Source organism: Ambystoma mexicanum, chromosome 5q, assembly GCF_040938575.1.
Source record: "Ambystoma mexicanum isolate Mex_15411 chromosome 5q, UKY_AmexF1_1, whole genome shotgun sequence".
NCBI classification, from domain to species: Eukaryota; Metazoa; Chordata; class Amphibia; order Caudata; family Ambystomatidae; genus Ambystoma; species Ambystoma mexicanum.
In genome coordinates, this window is record NC_090933.1 from 204529190 (window position 1) to 204552735 (window position 23546).

Here is a 23546-nt window from a genome sequence, read left to right on the forward strand (position 1 = left end):
CTGGAGCCCATGATTGTATTCAAACAGTTTCAGCCAATCCAACACATCCAATCTCAGTTCATACATACCCACTAATTCCTTCGGCATCCGGGGTCTTTTGGGACTGGAGCTCCTAGAGGAACCAGAGGAGAGAGAAGCATTTTCCATAGACAACTTTTTCATCTCTAATTCGTGATTAAGTTCTATTTCCCTGAGTCTTAACTCAGCTTGCTTCTGCTCAGCCTGGGCATTCATCCGTCTGAACTCGAGCTCTTGGTTTCGTTCAGATTGAGCCAAGAACCGTTTATATTCTAATTCGAGCTTCATTTTTTCAAGTTCAAAATAAGCAGGGTTACTTGTGGGACCTGGTATGGGCCCCGTAGGCACAGCTGGTAAGGCAGGTAGAAGAGCAGGGGAGACAGTTTCATTAGCCTCTCCATCCTCGTCAGCCTCTTCATCGCTATCATCAGAATCACGATTCAGATCAACACCATTACTGTTATCTACAGTTGCTGGAGAATTTGGTTCCTCTGAACCAGTACCCAGACTTTGGTTCGCCAGCAATCTCTCCATTAGTTCTAACTTCCTGCCTCTTACAGGAAGATTCTCTTGCCTACAGAGAGCTCGCAAACTCTCAGTATTTTCACCTGACAAAGACTCTTGACTGTAAGTTTCCATCGTAGACATGTTTTTTGAAAGTTGCCTTTTGTGCAAAGTTTTGTGGTTAGTTATCCTACAGTGTCGAAAAGCACTCTAAACTGTATACTCTATACAAATCCCACCGCTGTACACCAGTGTTAGGCGTAAACCTGTGCAGTTCCCTCTGGGACCACTGCAAAAGATTTAGGACTACAGGCGTTGGCGGTGAACCCACTTGGTAGCAGTCTGTACCACACAGATTCACTTGGTAGCTGTGGCTGAGCAGTCAGACTTCTCTCAAGAAAAGTTGGTCAGTGTGTGGAGTATACAAAATAGGGCAATTCTTCACAGCAAGACAAGCAAACACGCAACGAGGCTTAGTGTAAAGATATCAAGGTATTTATTTATAACACAACATCTATGGAAAACACTAAAGCAAATCACGGCAAACAAATCAAACACAATTACTCTACGAAGTAGAAAACGATCAATCCCCCTAGCAAAATATCGACAACTCTAGGTTCTACCGGTACCACTTATTTTCAGACAGAGGTGTATACCTCAACCTAGATGACACTCGAATATTAGTTAGGAACGGAGAGAAAAAGATAGGCAGGTTATGAAATCAACACAGTTCAATCCTACGCGGATAAAATGCAAGGCAAGAAGGCAAGAATCGCAATAGATCATAAAGTTCAGAGGCCAGGCCCACTCGGAGAGAGGCAAGGCGCGATGTCCCGAAAAGTCTCTAGTGGAGATGCATTCAAGTCTTTGTAGCAAATTGTTATCGGCAGATGGAACTAGTTCAGAACAAAGAATGAGCAAAGCTTGGAGGCGACCCAGCGGAACGGAGAGGATTAAGACACCTCACTCGAACCGAACGAAAGGGAAGCCAGGCGGACACGGTACCTTGTTGTGGAGGGCAGCTCCGGCGGGGGCAGTTGTTCCTGGTGGTGGATGCAGGTCGGGTCTTGGCTAAGAGTAGAGATGCTCTCGTCGTCGAAGGAAAGAAAAGTCCGGTGCACCACCAGGGAAGAATCCAGCCGCGGAGTGCTCCGTCACAAGGCACCACCTTTTGGTCGCGGTACAGGGGTAGTGGCTATCCGGTTGCCGAGGTGCTCTGCACGGGCAATTCGACCACTGCGTCCTGAGGCGAATAAAAAGCAAAGGGGACTGGTTGTTCCCACCAGTCAGGGGAATAGACTCTCCGGCAGGGAGATCTCCTCTGTCGTCGGGAAGTGGTGAGTCGGTTCCGCAGGGCTCCACTGGAAGTGTCGTCGTGCAGGTCGGCTCAGCGTTACCCTCGTCGGATTCTTAGGTCCTGTGGCGACTTCTGAAGATCCAGTCCCAAAAGCCCTGCTTTTATGCAGAAAACCCCCATTGATTCAGCCTAGCTGTCAATCAACACATGCTAAGTGGTGAGCGGGAAGGCTCACCACCTGGGCCAATCACTCCAGAGTGCGACCTGAGTTGGCAAGGCAACTCGGTCCAGGGTGCCTAAACCCCCTCCCACACCCCTGAGGTAACCCAGACAGAATGGCACCACTTTGGAGGGTCTCTGTACAGAGGCACGCCAAAAGTGGAACAAAGGGCTCAACCTTTGGTTTAGGAGTCACAGAGACAAACACAGACGCCATTTTAAAACCGAGTTCTGGCAGAAAATACCACTCGATAAACTTATTTAAGATAAGTAGATCGGTGGTATGTCAGAGATTAATGAGAAAAAGTATCAATCTCCAGCAATGGGACGAATCCCATAGGGTTATGTTCGGGATCGAACATAACAAGTAGTTTCCACTGCCACCAGCCAAAACTCGACGAGGGGGGAACGGGACAGTGCCCCCTCGAGTAACAGATCCAGGAGTAATCGAATTACCCCTACTAGTACGTCCACAATAAGATGGTTGGTACTAGTTCTGTTAGTAAATTTAGGTCTAGTAAAGCCAATGGTGACTTTACATGCCCGGGGAGACAGTAGTCAGTCCCCGGGTATGGAGGCTATGGTGGGGGACCCGCTAGGGCGCCCCTGTGTTACGACACGTAGGGTGCAGTGTAACACACATAGAAAAACATATGAGACCCTATGGAGTAAAAGACCCCATAGCCCATCGAACACATTGACATTTCAAAGGAATTACACACATACATGTCCAAGAGTGGGAGAAAAGAGTCTCACTCTTGGCAGGATGGAAAAAAACAAACTCCAGAAATCCAGCAAAGCTGCTGGGGGACTCACTAGGTTAGGAAATTCAGCCTAAACAGAGAATTCTCCCTAACATAATGCAATGCTTCCGTCATGCATGTCTCCTCTGCCTGCATGTGGTACTCCATGTAGGCATGCTCCCTTGCCCCTCCTCCGCCACTCTGCACCCCAGTTCCACCTTTGCACTGGTCTGCTTCAATCTTGCCAATGTGTACTTTCTTGTTCATGTGTCCTGTGTAGGTGCTAACTTCCAGCGTAGAATCTGCCAGACATATGCCGTGTGGTACAGCCTTAGTACTCGATGCAGGGTATCTCACTTGTACTGTGCATGGGTCAGATGTCCCGCAGGGACATGAGTGCCCATTCATGCTCCATGTGCATTGCACGCATGCCCCTATGTGTCCTTGACTGGATGATCACTGTAATACAAGTCCCTGGTTACATACATTGCCTGCCATCTCATCAGCCTTCCCATGTCAACTGTGGCTCAGTCCTGCGTTGCACACATGTTTAGGCTCTGACAATCTGTGTGGCTCACAGGCCTCAGCCTGTTCAATGGCCAATGACTCTGTCCAACTGTTGTTGTGTCTTCTTCACACGTGGGCGGCCTCCAGAGTTTTCATCATGTGTCCTGCCTACTGTCCCAGCATCATTTGCAGTGTTGTCACTTGAATCACATTAAGCTGTTGATGCCAGTCAACACTGCCTGTCAATACACAGGTGTATGGTCAGCCTTTTGATACCATGCTAGGCACCCTGCTTTGGTACTGGGGTGGAGGGGTGCTTGGCTTCTAGATATGGTACACATTGAATGCACAATGCACGTGATGTCTGAATTTGACATTGCACTGCCTTCACATTTCCTGGCACACACCATGGAGTCCTTGTACATGTAGGTAGTGAGTGGCGTACACATTTTCTGCACTGCATAGACCCACTTCCATGGAAAATGCCACCTTTCAACAGGTCTGATCACAGAAGCTATTCAAAGTCGACCCAGCATGCATGCCAGGTTATATGTTGTGTGTCACATGTCTGCCGGATGCGTTTGCTGTCGGCGTGTGTATGTGTTGTGTGCTTCTGACATGTGTAGTGACCTTTTTTCTCTCTATTTTTCAGGTGATGACGCAATGGAGGCAGAGGATGGTGTTGTCATGCCAGACACAGGGTTGGTAACACCACATCAACCCGGCACTAGTGGGGGTCGTGGGGTGGTAGGCCACGAAAACCCCCAAGTGCTGCAGTCCATCTTGTCTCTGGCTGCCTATGAGTCCAGCCTTGATGACGACTCTGGCATCCATGTTGAGTTGGATGAGCATCAAGTCCATGTGTCAGGGGTGAGTGATTTTGATGTGGACACTCCTCTGTCTGCGACCCCTGCACTGAGGGATCAGACAGTCTTGGTTCCTCCGCCCGTGGTGGATCGGGACGCAGGGTCACCCTCCACACCAGTCACTGATGGGCCTGGGACATCACGTCGACGGGGGCATGTAGTCGTGCAGCCGTGGGCAGTGCCAACACAGCGAGGACCCCCGGTCCTTGGGTCCCGGAGGGGTCAAGCCCGGCAACGTGGTCGCCGCGCGCAACCGCAGTATACTGAGTGGGAGCAAGACATGACTGCCAATTCCGAACGGCAGGGGGCAGCAATGTAGAACATCGCTGAGAGCATGGAGCGTGTGGCCCGATCTGTGCTCCCCCCTGCTAGGCAGGTGCTTCTCCAGCAGCAGGCGGCACGGTCCACGGCCCGCTCGCTCAGGCTGGGCATGGCGGCCTCAGACAGGGCACGCCAGGCTGAAATGTCGTCTCTGCGTCAAGCAATTGCTGCTCACGCAGAGGCGCACATGGATGCCCTGAGGGAGGAGTATGCTTCCCTCAGATCCACTCTGGGTGTCCTTATGATGTCCCAGAGGCAGCAGGCAGAGGAGAGGTTTGCACAGCTTGAGCGTACCATCTCAGCTGAGCTACAGGCTTGACGGGAGGTGCAGCGGTTGTCCAGCCAGGCCTTGCAGGAGGAACTCCGTGTTACACGTGCTACCTTGCAAGAGGAAGCACGTGTATCTTGTGAGGTTCTGCATGCAGACCTACGTCACATCGCCACACAGAACCACGCTCACCCGTCTGGCAGACTTGCTGCCGACGAGGGGCAAGCTGCGGCTAGGCGTGGCCAGGCTACTGTGCCACGTCCGCCTTTACAGGATGAGCCAAACTCGGAGGACCATCTATCTCCCACATAGGTCGGGCTGTGCAGGCGTTGAGCCCATGGAGGTTTTTTTTTTGGCTCAGCATCATCGCATGTGGATGTTGAGCAGCACCCTGTACCTCCCCCCTCCTGGGTGCCTCCCCCCCCCCGGGTCGTATGTGGCCATTTTTGATTTTTCTTTTAGTTTAGTTAGTTCAGTTTCTGTTTGATAGTTAGTTTAATTAGGTAATGTAGGTTTTCCATTGTTAGTGTAATTAGTTAATAGTTGATTTAGTTTAAAATTGCTAGTCTATTGTGCTTTCATGTGATGGTGCGGTGCTTTGTGGCTTTTGAAGGCATCCACTGTCTGTTCCAGCTGGGCCCTTCAGGCTTGTCTTGTGTATGTGTTTGCTGCTTGGGGTCCTTGACTCACATATGCCACTCCTGCCTCCCTTATCCATGGGCTCGCAAGGATGGTTGGGTGTTACAGAATTTTACACAAGGGCTTTGGACTGTCAATTCTGTGGCATGTCTGGTGCTGTGTGACTTGTGTTGACACCCCTAGTGGGGATGATTTTTGTGTTATTGTCCACTGTTCAGCTTTTGCTAGATGGGGTGTGTCATGATTAATGTGTACATTAATTGCTATGCATTGTGTAGTATGTTTCTTATCTTTACTGTACACGTGCTTGTTGCAATTCATGCTGTAGATAGTGTTCCACACTTTGGATGTGAAATACGGACTGATGGTGTGATTTGTGATGTGACTCTCTGACATGGTCAAGTAATGAGATGCCTGATGAGACACACACAGATGACTTTGAAGCATTAATCATGTGTCTCATGCCCTTTCTGCAGGGGGATGAGCCTCCAGAGCACCTTTGCCAGCAGACATGGCCCATTGGACGACAGAATTCTGGACACGTTTGTTGGTGCCCACATGCACATGTGTGCACAAGCAGAGGCACAGGGATTGCAGACCCACATCCTAGAACTGCTGACATGTTCCCAGGAACTCCAGGCAAGGTGTGCAGCACAGGGGGGCCACGACACAGCAAAGCTTGCACCAGGCGAGTTGCACATGCAGGCTTAGTCACAGCACTGAGGGTGAGCTTAGACGAATATTGGTGTTGACGCACACAATGCAGCTCAGATGTGTTGGTGGACTGATGGCTGTTGATAGTAAGGTTGTCTGGGACACATGCAGGGGCAGTGGCACATACCCTCCAGTACACCAAGGTCCATTGAGGCACTTGTATCAACCATGTAGCCTTCCGAGACATGGAAAGGGGCAGCTCAGAGAGACATACAGCAAGGAACATACTCGGGTGCAGTGCATGTCTTTTCCATGTACTTTATGATAAATGCACTGCCAACTTTGTTTCGGTCATGGCGGTACGCAACTTACTCAGAAGTCATGGCTTGCTATATGGGTCTGTCTGCTTACCCAGGGAACATTGCATGTTGTGTGAATTGTGACACATTGGTGTTCCATTTGCCACGCACCCACCGGCGGCTGACTTACTGCATTGACTGTGTAAAACCCGTCACAGGGGTGATGTTATATATGGGTACAAAGCATCTACACCAGATTGTCTGTTTGTAGAGTAGTTTGTTGCTATGGGGCATGTTTGGTGTTGTGTTTTTGTGTAATTGGCACATACAGGTTGTTGACTGTGGCTCTCTTTGCAGCATTGCAGTGCTCCTGTAACCGGACCTGAGAGTGCGCAGGCAGGAGGCCAGCACTCAAAACCAGAGCTAAGTGTCTTGTTGTTTTTCTTTCGAACTGCTCTGCATAGGCTTGCTGGGGAGTGTACTAATGCATGGATGTATGTGTGGTTCAATTTGGTATGTTTTTTCTCCCTAATCACTCGTAATCCTATGCAATTTTGAACCCTGTACCCTCTACCCGGTGTTCCTGCTTCCCGTACCTATCCAAGCAACGTTCCCTGACCCTCTTTCCCCTCTGGGGTTGCGGATGCCTGTGTAAGCCCCGAACTTGCAGGCGCCAAAACCCTATAGGCGGTGGTTGGTTCGTACCACTCCTGAGCCTGGACTACAGAAGGCCATGACAATGATGTCCAAGTTTGTTTGGATTGTGTATGTGTTCATGCAGGTAGTACATTTTCGTGCATTCCCTACTTTCATGTGTCATTCCTCCTCCCCTCTCCTGCCACTCATTGCAGTCATCCAGTGTGTCAACACCTGTCCCGACTGCATATCCCTGAACCTCCTTCCCCACCAGGGTCTCAGGGGCCTGTGTGAGTTTGACCTTGCAGGCACCCGGGACATGGTGGGGGTGGTTGTTTCGTGACACTCCCGCGCCTGTAGAGGGGACCTGTGACAGTACACATCCGTTCATGGTGCATCATCCTATGTCATGTACCACACATGTTTCACATCCTGTTGTGACATTGTTTTACTGTGCTACCTTGGTTGTTGCATCATTGTGGTAGTACTTGGCCTTTGTGAGGTACTGCTACGTCAAGTCATCTACTGGAGGGTGTTCTGGTTCGTTTTTCTGGCTTGGATTTTGTGATTTTGGACATGAGTGTGGATTATGAGGGTGCAGGCACCTTTTTACACACAAGGTGGGAGATGGTGACGAAGGGTAAAGGTGATCCTGTGGCCAGGTGGAATTGAGGTTTGAAGGCTCCATGACCCAGGTGCAGTTGTTCAGTGGGTCATGGTCATTTGTGAGGGAGGGGGGGTTGTTGTTGATAGTTGCCTTGCCCTGCAGTGTGATGGGAACTCTGACATTCTAATGGTGGTATCCTATGTACATGTTGTGTTCTGCTGATCAATGCCTGTTCATGTGTTGTGTTTACCTTTCAGGTGCGAGGGGATAGTTGTGGTTTGACATGCTGGGGTGTACACATGGTGAATGTTCACATGTGATGTGTAGAGAACACTAATGGTCACTTGAGTGCACATTCATATGTGGAGTGCATGTCCTTGCAGAACCACACACTTGCACTCTGATGCACTACATGTACTCCCACCCTTGCATATCCACGTGTACACTGTTTGCCTTCTGGTGCCCACTGTGTCCCTGCAGCACATGTTCTGTGACCGATTATGGATCCTGTACATGCCTAATTTGCTGTTTGATGTGGTCTGTCACTTAGATGTGATGCTCAGGGTGTGCATCACACACAATGGCTGTTCACTGTGCTGTGCGCTGAGCAGTGTGTTGCAGGAGTAGGACACAGCACACATGAGCTGCAGTGTTGATTTTGCAATGCACAATGTGCATGTAGACAAGCATTCATTGTTATGTTACATCTACGACTCTTGTAATGCATTTGGAAATGACTTATTTTGGGTGGGAGATTTTGTTGGTCTGTCATTTCATCTGATTCCAGGTCAGGCATCATTGTCTGATGCCACTGTACATTTAGGACATGGCAATGTGTACCTTATCGTTACTGTGTTGGTGTATGGGTATTGCTTGCCATGTCATGTTGTGGTTTGGGAGGGTTTGAGTGACATGACAGTGATGGCCATGGCCTGTTTTGCAGGTGTGTGTGATGCACACCTTGCATGTCAGGGTCATCCGCTTCTCAGAGCAACTAGCTGGGGGTAGATCTCTCTCCGCGGCAGGGCCCTCCCTCTGGAACAGCCTTCCTGCCTCACTTGAACTTGAGGGGAACCATCTCCAGTTCTGGAAGCACCTCAAGACCTTCCTCTTTGCTTCTGCTTTCTCTCTGCCTCTCCCTTGCAGAATTCTTCACTGGAACTGCACTGGAGCTGCAACTGGGCCACTCTCACCGACCTCGGTCCCTGGCCCAGCCACTCTCCACTTGCACTGCCTCCCTGGCAACCCCTGCACTGCGGTAATGTCTCTCTATCCCTACAGCCCACCCTTCCCAGCACTTGTCTGCACTTACCTTTGCAGTTGCCACCAGCCGACCTATGTATTTTTTTTTTGGTCTACTTCCCCTGTACTGCACTCCCCCCCTTCCCCTTGCACTTTTCCCTTCCCCCTACCCCTGCACTTGCACAATCTAAATGACACCTGGCCTAGTAGTACTGTTGTCTGTCTTCCCTTGTTCCCCCCTCCCTGCCTCGTCGCACCTTGAAACACTTGTGTATAGGCACGTTACAAATGCCATATCATGCCATGTCATATGTCATATGTGTGCCTTTTGGTCACACGGGATAGCTTGTGTTTAAGTAGCTAGGGATGCAGACGATGTGGCACTTCCATGGCAACTATCTCAAAGTGGTAGGGTTGTGACAGTTGACTGTCTCTTTGTCATCATCGATTGTCACCTGGTATGTGCCAGGCCTGTGTGCACTCCGTAGGGGTGGGAGTTTAGGTGAAAAATGTGGCCACAAGCTGGGTCCGGGCTTCCTCGCCACGTGCCCTGTCCCCTCCTATGGGCAGCGCCTGTGCCTGTGGTTGGGGATGTGGGGGCACCACCATGTCCACCGGGACGCCCTGCCGTGTTGCAACATTGTGCAGGACACATGCTGCCACAATGATCCTGCACACTACTGGTGGTGCATAGAGTAGTTGCCCGCCAGAGCGGTCAAGGGAGCGGAAACGTGACTTGAGAACTCCGAATGTGCGCTCCACTATGCCCCTGGTTGCAATATGGGCGGCGTTGTATCTTACCTGGGGTGGTGTGGTGGGGTTCCGGATTGGCGTCATCATGTGGTTGCTCAGAGGGTAGGCACTGTCCCCTGGGGAGGTGATAATAGTTGAGATTATTAGGGTTTGGATATTTGTCTGTGTGTGACTTGCATGCATGTGCAAGGGCATTTGTACTGACCTAGGAGCCATGTGTCGCCATGCTGCCCAGCTTCCAGGGCCCGGCTCAGGGCGGACATTCTGTATATGAAACTGTCATGGGTGGAGCCAGGGTAGTTTGCATAGACAGAGGTGATGATTCCCTTTGCATCGCATACCACCTGTACATTGATGGAATGCCAGTGCTTGCGGTTTTGGTAGATGTGTTCAGTGGCCCTAGGTGGACGTAGGGCCACATGGGTGCAATCTATGGCACCGAGCACTTTGGGGAAGTTTGCCACCCTGTAAAAATCCAGGACAACGGCCTGCCTTTCTGCGGGTGTTCTGGGCATGTATATGTGCCTGAGGACTGAGGGGCGCGCTGTCATGATTGCCAGTACCTGGTGTAGGCAGCGTGTCTGCGTGGCCTGTGAGACCCCCCCCACTATGGCAGTGGTCCGCTGAAATGACCCAGTGGCCAAAAAATGCAGGACATTGAGCAGCTTCTCCAAGGGGCTCAATGCTTGGGAGCAAAGGGTGGGGGATGTAAGGTCATCTTCCCACTCCCTGACCAGGTCTAGGATGATATGGGGTGGAAACCTATACCTGCCATAGACCTGGTCGTCAGGCATCCCAAAAAGGCTTGTCCGTGGTGCGAAAATGCATGCCCTGGCTATTCTCCTCCTCCTGCGGTGTCCCACGATCAGTGCTGTGACAAATGGGGCATTCATCGTAGCTGTATATACGCGTTTGTTGTTTGCGCGCACATTTATACTGTGCGCGGGGATGCTTCCACCTGCCTTCGTGTGGCGGACGCGTTGACGCCTGTGCGCGTCTTTTGCCTTGCGCGGGTTTCCCGTATTCGGATCCATGAATACGGGTTGTTCGCGTGCGTGTGGGCGTTCCGTGTAGTTCCCTGCAGTACTTCCCCAGTTACGCCTTCTTTTTCACGCGTTGTTCCCCATTCCGCGTGTTACGCCCACTGTTCCGCCCACTTTGGTTGTGTGCGCCGCACTATGTGCGCTTTTGCTGTGCGCGTAGCGCACGCCGTGTATGCCTGCCTGCGCCATGGCCGGATTGGGCGCACGGACAGTGGAAAACACGCGCAGCGTCTTCCTTGAATCGCACGCGTGCACGTGCGCTGCGTTTCTCACGTTTGCGCTCCCTTGCGCCTGCTTGCGCATGGATTTTCGGCGCACGTTTGTTCCATGAATCGGCCCCTAAATCAAGAAAGTAATGTAGACAATCACACCATTTGTCAAGATTTGGGAGCTAATACCAGACATATAGAAATTAAGGAATTAAGTCCAAATTCACATCCCAGTTTGGATCAGACGACAATGTTATTGAGACCTTTCACAAAGCCATCACCAAAGATATTCATGAATTTCTAGACAAAAATGTTCATAGGAAGAATAAAATCAGGCCCAATTTAAGCCGAGAAGAGTTTAAAGCTCTAGAGGATTTAGCCAAGGACAAGTCAATTACTGTCAAAGAAGCTGAAAAGGGGGGTACTATTGTGGTGTTGAACACCTCTGATTATATTAGCATGGCCATGTTACATCTAAATACTCTGGGATGCTACACCCCACGTTAATCTAATCCCACAAAGAAGGTGGTCACTGAGCTTTTGGAATTGGTTAAATTTTGGTATGAGAAGGGTTTTTTGACTGATGATGAGAGATGTTTCTTACAAACACTGAACCTGTCATGCCCACTCTATACCTCTTTCCAAAGGTACACAAAACTTACATTGATCTACCTACCACCTGTAAGACCAATAATGGGTGGTATAGGGTGGGCCACTGAAGGCACGTCACAGTATTTGGACGAAGTTCTTAAACCCCATGTCATCAGAATGAAATTGTATGTAAAAGATAGTACTCATGTGTTACAATTTCTCAAACATTCGAATGGGAACCGGACTATTTATTAGCGACACTAGACGTAACAGCCTTATAGACCAGCATAGATTATAAATTGGCAGTTCAAACCATTGATTATACTTTTCGGGACTTCTCTGCATTCTGTTTAGATCATGTGAATTTATTTAAAAGTTTTTTAAAATTTACACTTGACAATAATGTGTTAATTGTCAATGACCAGTACTATGTCCAAGCCAAAGGGGTTGCCATGGGGGCTAAATTTGCCCCCTGCGTAGCAAATCTATTCATGGCACAATTTTAGAAGACACACATTTACACTCATGTAAATTGCAAGACCAATCTGATCGTGTGGCAGCGCTTTATAGACGACATACTCATTGTTTGGAAAGGAGATTTGGAGTCATTCATTAATTTTGTGCAATATGTCAACATGAATGATTTTGGGCTTAAATTTGTGGGCTCTGCAAGTGCAGACTCTATTGACTTTCTAGATCTGCATATATTTATTGAACAAGCAGAGTGCAAACTAATACTTTTCGGAAACCAACGGAAGTAAATTCTGTAATTTTGGCACAAAGCAGCCATCAGCGCTCTACAATTAACAACATCCCCTCGGGGGAATTTTATTGGGCCAGAAGAAATTGTAGCAAGGACACAAACTATAAAGAAGAAACAAGGATTTTGAGAATGAGGTTTTTGAGCAGGGGGTATAAATTGGAATGTATCAGTAAAGCGGAGAGTAAATATCAGAAATACAAACAATCAGATCTACTTGATGATCACCTCAGTGTGAAACCAGAATGGAAACACATCGCAATCATTACTCAGTTCTCAAAAGATTCATCTACTCTTTATCGGTTGGTAGAAAAACATTGGAATATTTTGAAATTGGACAATGATTTGGTACCATATCTCTCTGACAAACCCAAGTTTACCTATACACGAGCCCAGACAATTAAACAAAAGCTCAGTCCTTCTTTTTCAGAAACTAAAGTGGACGACTCAGACGGGAATTGGCTTAAGAAAAATGTGTTTTTTTTTCTAAATGTGGAAACTGCAATTATTGCAAATATGCTTATGGCAACTGTCAATCTTTCACAGACATGATTGGCACTGTTATCAAGATTAATCAATTCATTAATTGTAAAATGTGTAATGTTGTATATGCCATTATATGTGTCTGTGGCAAATTGTACGTAGGGAGTACTATTAGACAATTAAGAGTCCGCATCAGAGAACATTTATCAAGTTTGAGGAGCAATGATCCCAAATCGCCATTTGCCATTCATTGGTGAGAATGTCCTCAAATGAGCAACAGCAATGATATTCGTTTTATAGGTTTGATGAAGGGAAAAGAGGAGACAATGTTAAGCTCAAAATGAAGCAACAGGAGTGTAAACTAATATGTTTTTTGAGATGCACCCAAGTGGGTTTGAATTGTGATCATGAAATGCATGTGTTCCTCTAATGTTTGTTTAAGAACTACGGTTGGATACATCAACCTTCATGAGGTCGTGTTATTTCACACTCCGGTAACCCAATACCAGATATTATTATTGTTCTTGAAGATCCCATTTCTTCCCATATGACCGATCTATCATTTACCAAGTAGGATCTTTAATAGTGAAACCAAACCATTTTCAACAATCTGAATCATTAGCACCTAGTACTGGCACCACCAACAACCTTATAATAGGTATCTCTAGTGAGCATTTTTGAGAGAGCTATTATCCTTTTTTCATTTCCTACTATTTTTGACATTGACACTGTATTGACCTGCAAGAGATAACAACAAGATGCTGTAATTTGACACTGGAATTTGGCATAATCCTATTAACATTGTTTGACAATAAATCTATGGTAATGATAAATATGCAACATTTGGGCTAACAACTAGTTGTTTAATTCCGTATAATTACCTTCATGGCAAATCATTACATTTTGGGACTCATATTGATTTGGTTTTACATACCGCGCTGGTCTTAAATGACATTGTGCTTTAACACTGTGCAGATTTAACTTTATAATACTACATGAAGTCAATCTACATAGGGAATCTGTTATCTTTTTATACCAATAACATTCTGCATTTCACATCTCTCAACCAGAGTTACTCTATCAAACATGAGCATACCATAAGGTATGGGATGCTGATGGGACTGTAGATGCGGACAACACGCTCAAATAATCTGGTTGAATTAGATCTAAACACATTGCACAGATTATTTGCACCATATGTTTACATTGATGATGTCACGTGTCACGGTACGCGTGACGTCATCATGTCGCAGGTGCCATTTTGGATTTCAGTTTTGCCGCGTTTGCGGAAAAATATAGCAATAGAAATGCTGGCTGGCGAATCCGATCGCATCCACTAGATGAGTGTATGGGTTCAATCCCAAATATCAAGGTATATTTCTTTTTACATTTATTCTTAACAAGTATATGGCTAATGGTGCCATTCAAAGAATATTGGGTTCAACGTTCAAGTAATGCTCAAATTGATAGCCCATCTAATTCCGTTTTGTCTTATTAGACTTTCTAGGTGCTTTGTGGGGGGCTTAGTTGCCATGAAAAGAATAATGGGTCCAATATTCAAGCTTGGCTTTAATTTTAGCCCTTACATTTCAATTTTGTTCCATTAGATTTCAGGTGCTACACCAACATATGGCCATTAATTAACATTAATTAAATGTTACATTAACAAAAAATTGCACAACTCAGAATTCGATCTTTACTTTATTTTCAATTGTATTTTCTCATAGGAGTTCTAACATTACATATACCTGAAATGGTCCTTTGAAATTCAAGCTGTTAAGCTATTGTCCCCAATATGTTTCAAATCAATACAGCATAATCTTTAAAAGCAAGGTAAGGGATCTGACTAAACAAAAGTGCATATTTATGCCTCGCCATGTAGTGGATTACTGCAATCACTCTCCCTTCTTTTAGACCGACTAATAGTCACCGTTTTTGGAAGCATATTTGACAATCACCACGATATATGAAATTCAACAAATGCCAAAAGATGTTATGACTTTGGATTAACCTTGGGGTGATTTAGATTCAATGAGATCCAATATCATTACAATGCTAAATTCTCTTCACAGTGGTCTGATTCACCGAAACAATCTCTGAACTTGCATTCTAACACTTATTCATGGGACTATCTCTTGCTCACATTTTAACGGGTTCTAATCTATCATAGACATAACTCACACTGTCTATATAGGGTGCTGCCGTTTGAACATTCCACAATCTCACCAAATTCTGCTCAACTGTTGCACCAATATATCACAGGGCATAAGGTGTGACACATAATGTGTTGCAAGGATAATTTTCTATAACCATGTCACGACGCAATATTGATGTGAAATCAACATAATGTGAGGTTACAAATCTGTTACATTGCTCAAAGAAATTCTCCCTTTTTTTGTTTTCTGAATCAAATTTTCATCCTCCACTGACTCCAACCCTCCAAACCTGGCCTGGCGTGTGACATAATATGGTATGACTCATCGAGTTCCATGCTTTCTTGCAATATATGTACCTCTATGATTTTCTGTTTATGTTTTCAATGCAATTGACATTATTATTGGGTTTATGTTTGATTATGGAATTTACAGCCTTGACAATGACCAGGGGTTGAAACACGTGTCGGCTGGCTTTTTTCTTATCATTGGAGAATAAAAGCATTGCATGTTATACGATTTGGACATTTGGAACATTTGTTGGAACTACTCTAATAGTCACTTTGAAAAGGCTGGTTTTGACCCCGAAATTTAATCTCAATTTTGCTCATACCTTGGAGTATTTACTTAATCCATTGACTGCTCTAACAGCACCATTTTGGATGGTCTGTAATTTGCTTATATTAGATTTAGAGGTACCCATCATCAGGCTGTTGCAATAGTCGAGTTTAGAGTTAACGATTGCACCAGCTATTGTAGCCAAGTTAGGCTTAGATAGATACGGGCAAATTTGCCAAAGAAGGTTAGAGAACGCACATGTGGATTTAAGGTAGGATGTATGTCTTTTATAAGAGAGATGAGAGTCCATGTAGACCCCTAGGGTCTTTACATGATCAGAAACCTTGATAATACTATTGTTGATTTTAAAGTTGAGATACTTGTTATCAAGAAGTTTAAGTCTCTGAGTGGTGTCAACAATCATTAACTCCATTTTGGTTTCATTAAGAGCCAATGGGCCTCATTATGCCCTGGCGGTAAGGGGTTAACGGCGCCGTAAAAGGTGGCGGCGCCGTTAACCCCTTACCGCCTAATTATGAGATACATTTGCGGGTCCCTACCTTAATGGCTGCTTTTACCAGCCGTTAAGGATTGGACCCGCAAAGGGACCTCAGAGGTAATTATGGTACCGCAAAATGGGAATGGGGAAGGGCCAATGCAATGGTGAATGGGGAATTACCGCCCCACCAACCTTGGAATGGGGCGGTAATTCCGCCATTCACCATGGTGGAATCGGTAAATTACCGACATCAACCATGGCGCTAATAGCCGGTGCACAATGATTTTAGATGTGCCTCCTCGCCCTGTGTTAGCTATAGTGCAAGAGGACTTGCAATATTTATCAGAATACATAGAATACCAATAGAAGCTAGCTGGAAAACTCACAAAGAATACCCCATTAAAGCACAGACCATCCCATCATAAGAGTGATAGTTGACCAATTGTTTGACCAATAAGTCAACAAACTGAATAGTTTTAGCCTACAGAATGCTCAATGCACACACTTGCAAAGAGGCAGTTTAACAACCGTTCACAGGTGTCACTACAAACCTATTATTTACTTAGGAAATTGGGCCTCATTACGAGGTGGGCAGTAAGGGATTACCGGCACCGGTAAGGGCACCAGTGCCGGTAATCCCTTACCGCCCTACAAAGAGTTCCCTTTGCGGGTCCTCCCTTAATGCCTGGTTTTTCCAGGCGTTAAGGACGGGACCCGCAAAGGGACTCTGGAGCTAATAACGGTATTGCAATTTGCGGTACCGTTATTAGCGCCTTCCCCATTCCCATTGAGCCCTATGGGCGCTCAAATGGGAATGGGGAAGGGCCCTGGTGAATGGGGAATCACCGGTGCTCCATTCATCAGGGCGGAGTCGGAACGAGTTTGGAGGCAGCCATGGCCCTAACAGCGCCATGGCTACCTCCAACCTCGTAATGAGGCCCATTACATTTAAAGAGTCTTGAATATACATAATTCACTATAAAAGCACTGCTTCTCAGTAAAATTCATCAGGGTTAAAATAAGAGACCAAGAAAATGTTCTAGTGCAATGCTGGCCATATTAAAAGATATTCCAAATAGTACACAGTCTGTAGAAGAAGTCTGAGGTACAGATAATGATCGAAAACCCACTCAGACAAGACTGAGTTAATGCTAAAATATTAGCTATGAATAGATCTCGATTTAGTTGAAAGAAATTAAATGAAGTACAAAAAGCGGTTAAAGATAAATGTACATGCTTACAAACTCCTCACACGCTGAAGCAGCTTCATGCATTATTAAGTTTGTTCAACTCTGTTTGTAAATATATCACCACTGTGCAGCACTGGTGAAACCACTTTACGAATTAGTAAAAATGAATTTCCATCCATCAAACTGGAAAACAGCTCTCACTACTACTCCCTGCAACACATTTACAATAAAATGGCTCAGAACACTCTCCTTAAGACAGTAACATTGACAAAGATTTAGTGGCAGCATTGCTTCCTTGTCACAAGACAAATACCAGGCGTCATCTTCCATGTCCTGTATAGAGGTAATAATGTGGTAAAAATCGTGGTGTTATTTTACCACCATTTTGACAGATTTTCAGCATTGTCATCAGTTTGTCAGGTGGAGTTTGGTGCAGCAAAGACTGTACACGTCCACCTGATTTTCCATATGTGCCATACAAATCTGGCAGGGTATATGCCAGCATGTATTTACATGGTAGCGGAAAACCAATATAGAATTATGGAGTATGGCAGAAATTACCAAATATTGAAGCACTACACAACAGATTGATTCAATGGGATGCGACCGAGGCCACTTCTGATTGGTAGCATCATTATGAACTGAAGGTAAAGCAGATGTGTGATTGTTTATGAACCTTACCATCAGAAACAGTTCCCGTCATGGCGGTTATATGATTGTGCATGTTTGCAGAGATATTTTGATGATTCAGCGATTCCAGCCATTGGGACATGCTCTACATATTCAGTCCTTTGCAGCTGTGAAAAGTCAATTCAACCATAATAATGTCTTTGACTAAAAGATACAGAAAGACGACCTTATGGAGACACATCAGCACAGACAGTAGAGTGACAGGGTCTTACTTTCACTCCAACAAGTTGTTCCACATAAGCCTGCATAAATTGTATCTGATTCAGACGACGGAGCGAGGGCCTAGAATTTGAACCAGCAATGGTGTGTATACAATGATTTATAAAGATTTTAATGAGAAAGGATATTATCAAAATAACTTTGGCAAATGGTTTGGAAGAGCACAACAGTAAATCCTCGAGTATTGATTAAACACAATGAGAAGTGCATAACAGATTATATGCATAGTGCTAGCAATGTGCCCGCAGAGTTGTCTACTATACATCAGACTCCAAGATCTATGGTGTGAATCATGACTGCATATCCTTGGTGAAGGACGTATATTACTCCAGCACAGATACACCCATCCTGCCAACTCCTGTAACTACCCCTGGCAGGGTTCTTCATATAATAGGCGGTGTGAAATAACTATGTTCCACTTGCAGTGTCGATATTGCGGAGAACTACGTGATGACATGTGAGATGATTAACAGGGTAGTTGGCCCTCATTAGTAGTTGCATGGTGTATTTGACCACCCCGTTAAACCAGTTTATGATGTTGTTGCAATGTCGATAAATTAAAGTTGTGGTACAGTGCTCGACATAAGAGGGCATCAGAAATGCACTCATCTCTTTTGACACAAGTTGTGCCCCATTGTCCGTGGTGAAAGCTTTTTGTATACTATGCTATGGGAAGTATGTGGAAGGGCCCAAAGAAGTTGAGGGCCAACTTTTCCCAAGTACCACCAGGCATGCTCAAAAATATGTACAGCCCCCTGTGGTGCTGAAGGACCATGCCACTCTGTTGGCACACTTGGCACCCCCTAACCTGTCGATCCACATCATGGTTGACACCAGGCTACGATAGGATGTCCTTATTTAGGTTCCTGGTCCCTGCAATGCCCACATGCCTCGTATGTGTATTACTCATTAGTATCTCGTGGATCGCCTCTAGCGGGATGCTTCATTCTCCTATCTATGGTTCAAACCAATTCAGAGCTAAAAAAAAGTATATAACAAGAGACATATCAGGAATGACTACAGATTATAAATTGAGGACAAGGTGCCTATCACCTGCAACACCTGACAGATAATTGTCTCTCAAGGTTTTGTGAGCCACTCCGAATCATCACAATTGGACCTGCTTCCAGAAGAACTGAACACAACATGGTATGGAATGTTGGGCATGCAGCATTGGCACCCATGATAACAATGTGTAGAGGGACAGTTAGGGAAGGCTGGCAACAGTGCTTGTGCAGCCCAGGTGGGCATCTCATATCACTGACATCAAATTGAAGCATCATTGTGTAAAACTGAGGAAGTTGAAGTAATGTATTACCCCATCACAGATGCATCTACCCTAGCAGCTTCAGTAACTGTCACTAACAGAATGTGTATCCCTGAAGCTGAGAGGGTCCTACAGATGGAACATGAGCGACATAGCTGTGTTCTCCTTGCAGTGTGGATTTTACCTGGACTTTTTTGATGATATGGGAGGTGGGGTAGGTGATAATGTGCACACAATGCAACTGTCACGATTCGCCCCTGGAAGCGATGGCATCAGTGGAGACTGAGGGGTATTGTTAGCTCCAACAGGTTGCAGTGGTCTAGTCTACCCCTAAAATGGCCACCGTGAGGATATAGGCGGTTACTTCCAGATACGCTTTGCGTTGTATCCGTCTAGGACCCTCGCTGCTTTTGCATCAGCTGCTACATATTAGCTGTCTGTTCCAGTTTTCCCTGTATTACTTTGTGCTTACTCTCTCTTCGTTCCGCTTTCTGTTTGCATTCTGATTGTTTCCTTTCGGATCTATTTCTGCCTACTGCCTCCTGGTTGCTATCTTTCATTTTGAACTCTTTCGGTTTGCATTGTTTAACGGCTCTGTGGTACTGTTTCTGTCTTACGCTTTATATGACACAGATACTCCTCGCTTTCCGTACTGTATCTGGCTGTATCTGTAGTTCTTATTCTGTTTTTTCATCACTGTGCCTTACTTGATTCTTAATATTTCTATTTTACTCTTACCTGGTTTAGTCTTTCTTCGGTTTTCTCTTTTTTCTGTCTTTTCCTCCACTTTAGTTTTGGAGCACATGCTTTCGGGTTTCCGCTTCTGACCTGTCTGTTCTCTCTTTTGTCTCTCCCTTTCTCTGTAAGACACTCTGCATGGACACCTTGCTGCTCCCGGTCTCATTTTCCAGGTGTCCATTGATTGTCCATTCCGTGTCAATACTTCCTGTCACCATTCTCTTGCCATACTCCCTATTTACAGCGGGATCCAGTAAAGGAAGTTCTGGCAGCACTGTGCCTGCTTCTGTTAGGAAGCAGGAGGACAAAACCCATGCTACGGAGTGCCGGTAGCAGTATCTTTTGGTTGAATCACTGCCGTGGTTGGTTATTGAAGGAAGATTAACCTAGCATTTCCATTACCAGAAGGATTGTTTCAAGACATCATCTTTTCCAAAAACCCAGAACTGTTATCAAACAGAGGGTTTTTTCTGCCACATCCAGCTTTTTCCCTGGACATACTTGGGTGTTTGCTCCTTGGGTTCACCCTGATCCTGTTTCCCAGCAGGTCACTGTGCACAAGAAAAAGGAAACCAAAGGAAACTAAAAGGAACCAAAAAAAGAAGGTATATGGCAACTCTCTAGAAGGCTCAGGGGAGGAGAGGGAACAGTGAGGTACCACGGTCTTTGACAGCAACATGGTGTCATGAACTTCAGATCAGGCCCCTTTTGGACCTCCTGGTCCCTGTCTCAATGGGGCTTGCATTCTGTACTACTTCCAACATGGCCATCCAGAGCTGAAGCCCTGGCTCGCTCCATGCGCTGATCGCAGCGTGGTCTATTTATAGACCACGCCTTCCGCGGCTCTGCGCGTCTAAATGCTATTGCAGAGTAGCCCAAATGTGTGTTCGTAGCTCGTGGTATTGTTCCTTTTGTCCCAGTGCTATTACCCACTCCTTTTCCTTTCCCCCTTCCTGATTCCAAGCTTTTCTAGCCTTTCCAGTCTCCAGGATTCCTGGACTCTGTGATCCCGGAACTAAACGCAACCTGGAACCAGACAAATCTCGAGCAGCGCTGTTCAAGACCAGGAGCGTTCGCAAGAAGGCAGCGATCGAAGTCACCGGCAAACATCGGACCCAGGTGAGAAGGGGGAAACTCCTTGACACATGGGGGCAATTTGGCGCACTTTGCTGCATACATCAATAAGGATAAAAATGCATTCTCAAAGCAACCTGCCCTACCTGAAAGGATTCTGTAACACGTATAATTACATTATGAAGACCACACATGTTTATGAAGACCCCACAGTCTAGCCTGTCACAGAGGGCCTCAGGCAAACACCAACTCTCAAAGATGGTAAGGGGTTTTACTAAGGGTTGTCCATCACTCTCTGGTTTCCCTTCCCTTTGTCTGGCATTCCTCAATCCCCTGATGGTCACTAGCGTTTAGTGAACCATACTATCTAGGTTCTGACTGGGTACTACAGAGGGCCAAAAGGCAAAATGTGCCCCTCTCTATCCCACCCCCGCTTTTTATCTGTTCTGTTTTTACCTCTGAAAAGCGTTCCATTATGCACCTGTAATATACACCTCTGTAAAGTGCTCCCTTCTGTATCTGTATTGTTGTATACCGCTGTAAAGTGCTCTGTTGCTTCTCAAAGCCATGTTTGCACTCAATAAATACAATAATAATAATAATAATAACAATCATAATCACCTTATCTCTTTTGCTCCATCAGGTAGCGATTCCAACTTGGGTCCCACAAGAATGAAAGATCTCAAGAAGTGCTGTCATTCAATCACTTAGGTCTCACTTGGTCTATAGATCTCACACTCTTGAACTCCTCACCCTGATGTTTTCCCCTTCCATTCCCTGCCATCTAATCCCCTCACTTCTCTTCCTGTCAGTCACCTCTTTCTTAGCCTCTATCTTCCTCTCCCTGTCCCTCCGATTTCCTTTTGTCTATTGCTCTCCTTCACTCTCTTCTACTCTCACATCTCCACTCTACAACTCTCCACACTACTACTTCCCCCTCCACTCTACACAACACTATACCCATCCTTCTTCCACAAGCACCAACAAGCACCCTCCTTTAACTTTCTCAAACAACTTTATCACTCAGTGTGACTTACTCCCCAACATTACCACGTGATCTGACTCACTCACCTTCCGCAAACTACACATATGGTCCACTTTCTCTCAGCATCCATACCTTGCAGGCTTCACTCTCCACTGTACTGTCCTTCCTCTGCCTGGTCTCTTGGTCACTCTTCTCCTCCCTTGACCTCACCCTAACAACCCACACTGCCATGTTTCACATGCTGTTTACCACTGGTTCCCTCCCTGATGGTTTGTTTGTTCCCTCCTATTCTGCAAGGATTTTTAGACATTGTAGTTCTGGAATAAAAGAAAACAAACACTCGCCAGAACAGGGCATTAGGTGATTAAAATTGGTACTTGGTAGGTGCAACCAGGCACAAGTAGAAGGGACTCATACACAGGCCCTCCCAACTCTCTGAACCCACTTCTGGGGAAGGACTGGCTCAGGCAAACACCCTGGTAGGCCTGAGAGGGGTCTCCAACTCCCTGAAAGGGTCAGGTGCCTGTCCCTGTCACACACTTGCGCCCCTTCTCTTCCTTCGTCTGGTTACCTGGGGGTACCTGGGAAAAGGCTCTGATTTTTCAACTTGCAACCTCCTGAGACAGCGATCAAACAATGGAAAATCTGTTCCTACGGGAACCTTTGATGGGCATGGTGATCATTGGCATTGATACTTCATGTTCTAGTACTCAGATCTATATGGTGGCTTATGGCTATAAATCAGCATCTTCTTGGACACATATGAGAGTCCATGTAGACCCCTAGGGTCTTTACATGATTAGAAACCTTGATAATACTATTGTTGATTTTAAAGTTGAGATACTTGTTATCAAGAAGTTTAAGTCTCTGAGTGGTGTCAACTATCATTAACTCCATTTTGGTTTCATTAAGAGCCAATGGGCCTCATTATGCCCAGGCGGTAAGGGGTTAACGGCGCCGTAAAAGGTGGCAGCGCCGTTAACCCCTTACCGCCTAATTATGAGATACATTTGCGGGTCCCTACCTTAATGGCTGCTTTTACCAGCCGTTAAGGATTGGACCCGCAAAGGGACCTCAGAGGTAATTACGGTACCGCAAAATGGGAATGGGGAAGGGCCAATGGTGAATGGGGAATTACCGCCCCACCAACCTTGGAATGAGGCGGTAATTCCGCCATTCACCATGGTGGAATCGGTAAATTACCGGCATCAACCATGGCGCTAATAGCCGGTGCACAATGATTTTAGATGTGCCTCCTCGCCCTGTGTTAGCTATAGTGCAAGAGGACTTGCAATATTTATCAGAATAGATAGAATACCAATAGAAGCTATCTGGAAAACTCACAAAGAATACCCCATTAAAGCACAGACCATCCCATTCATAAGAGTGATAGTTGACCAATTGTTTGACCAATAAGTCAACAAACTGAATAGTTTTAGCCTAGAGAATGCTCAATGCACACACTTGCAAAGAGGCAGTTTAACAACCGTTCACAGGTGTCACTACAAACCTAT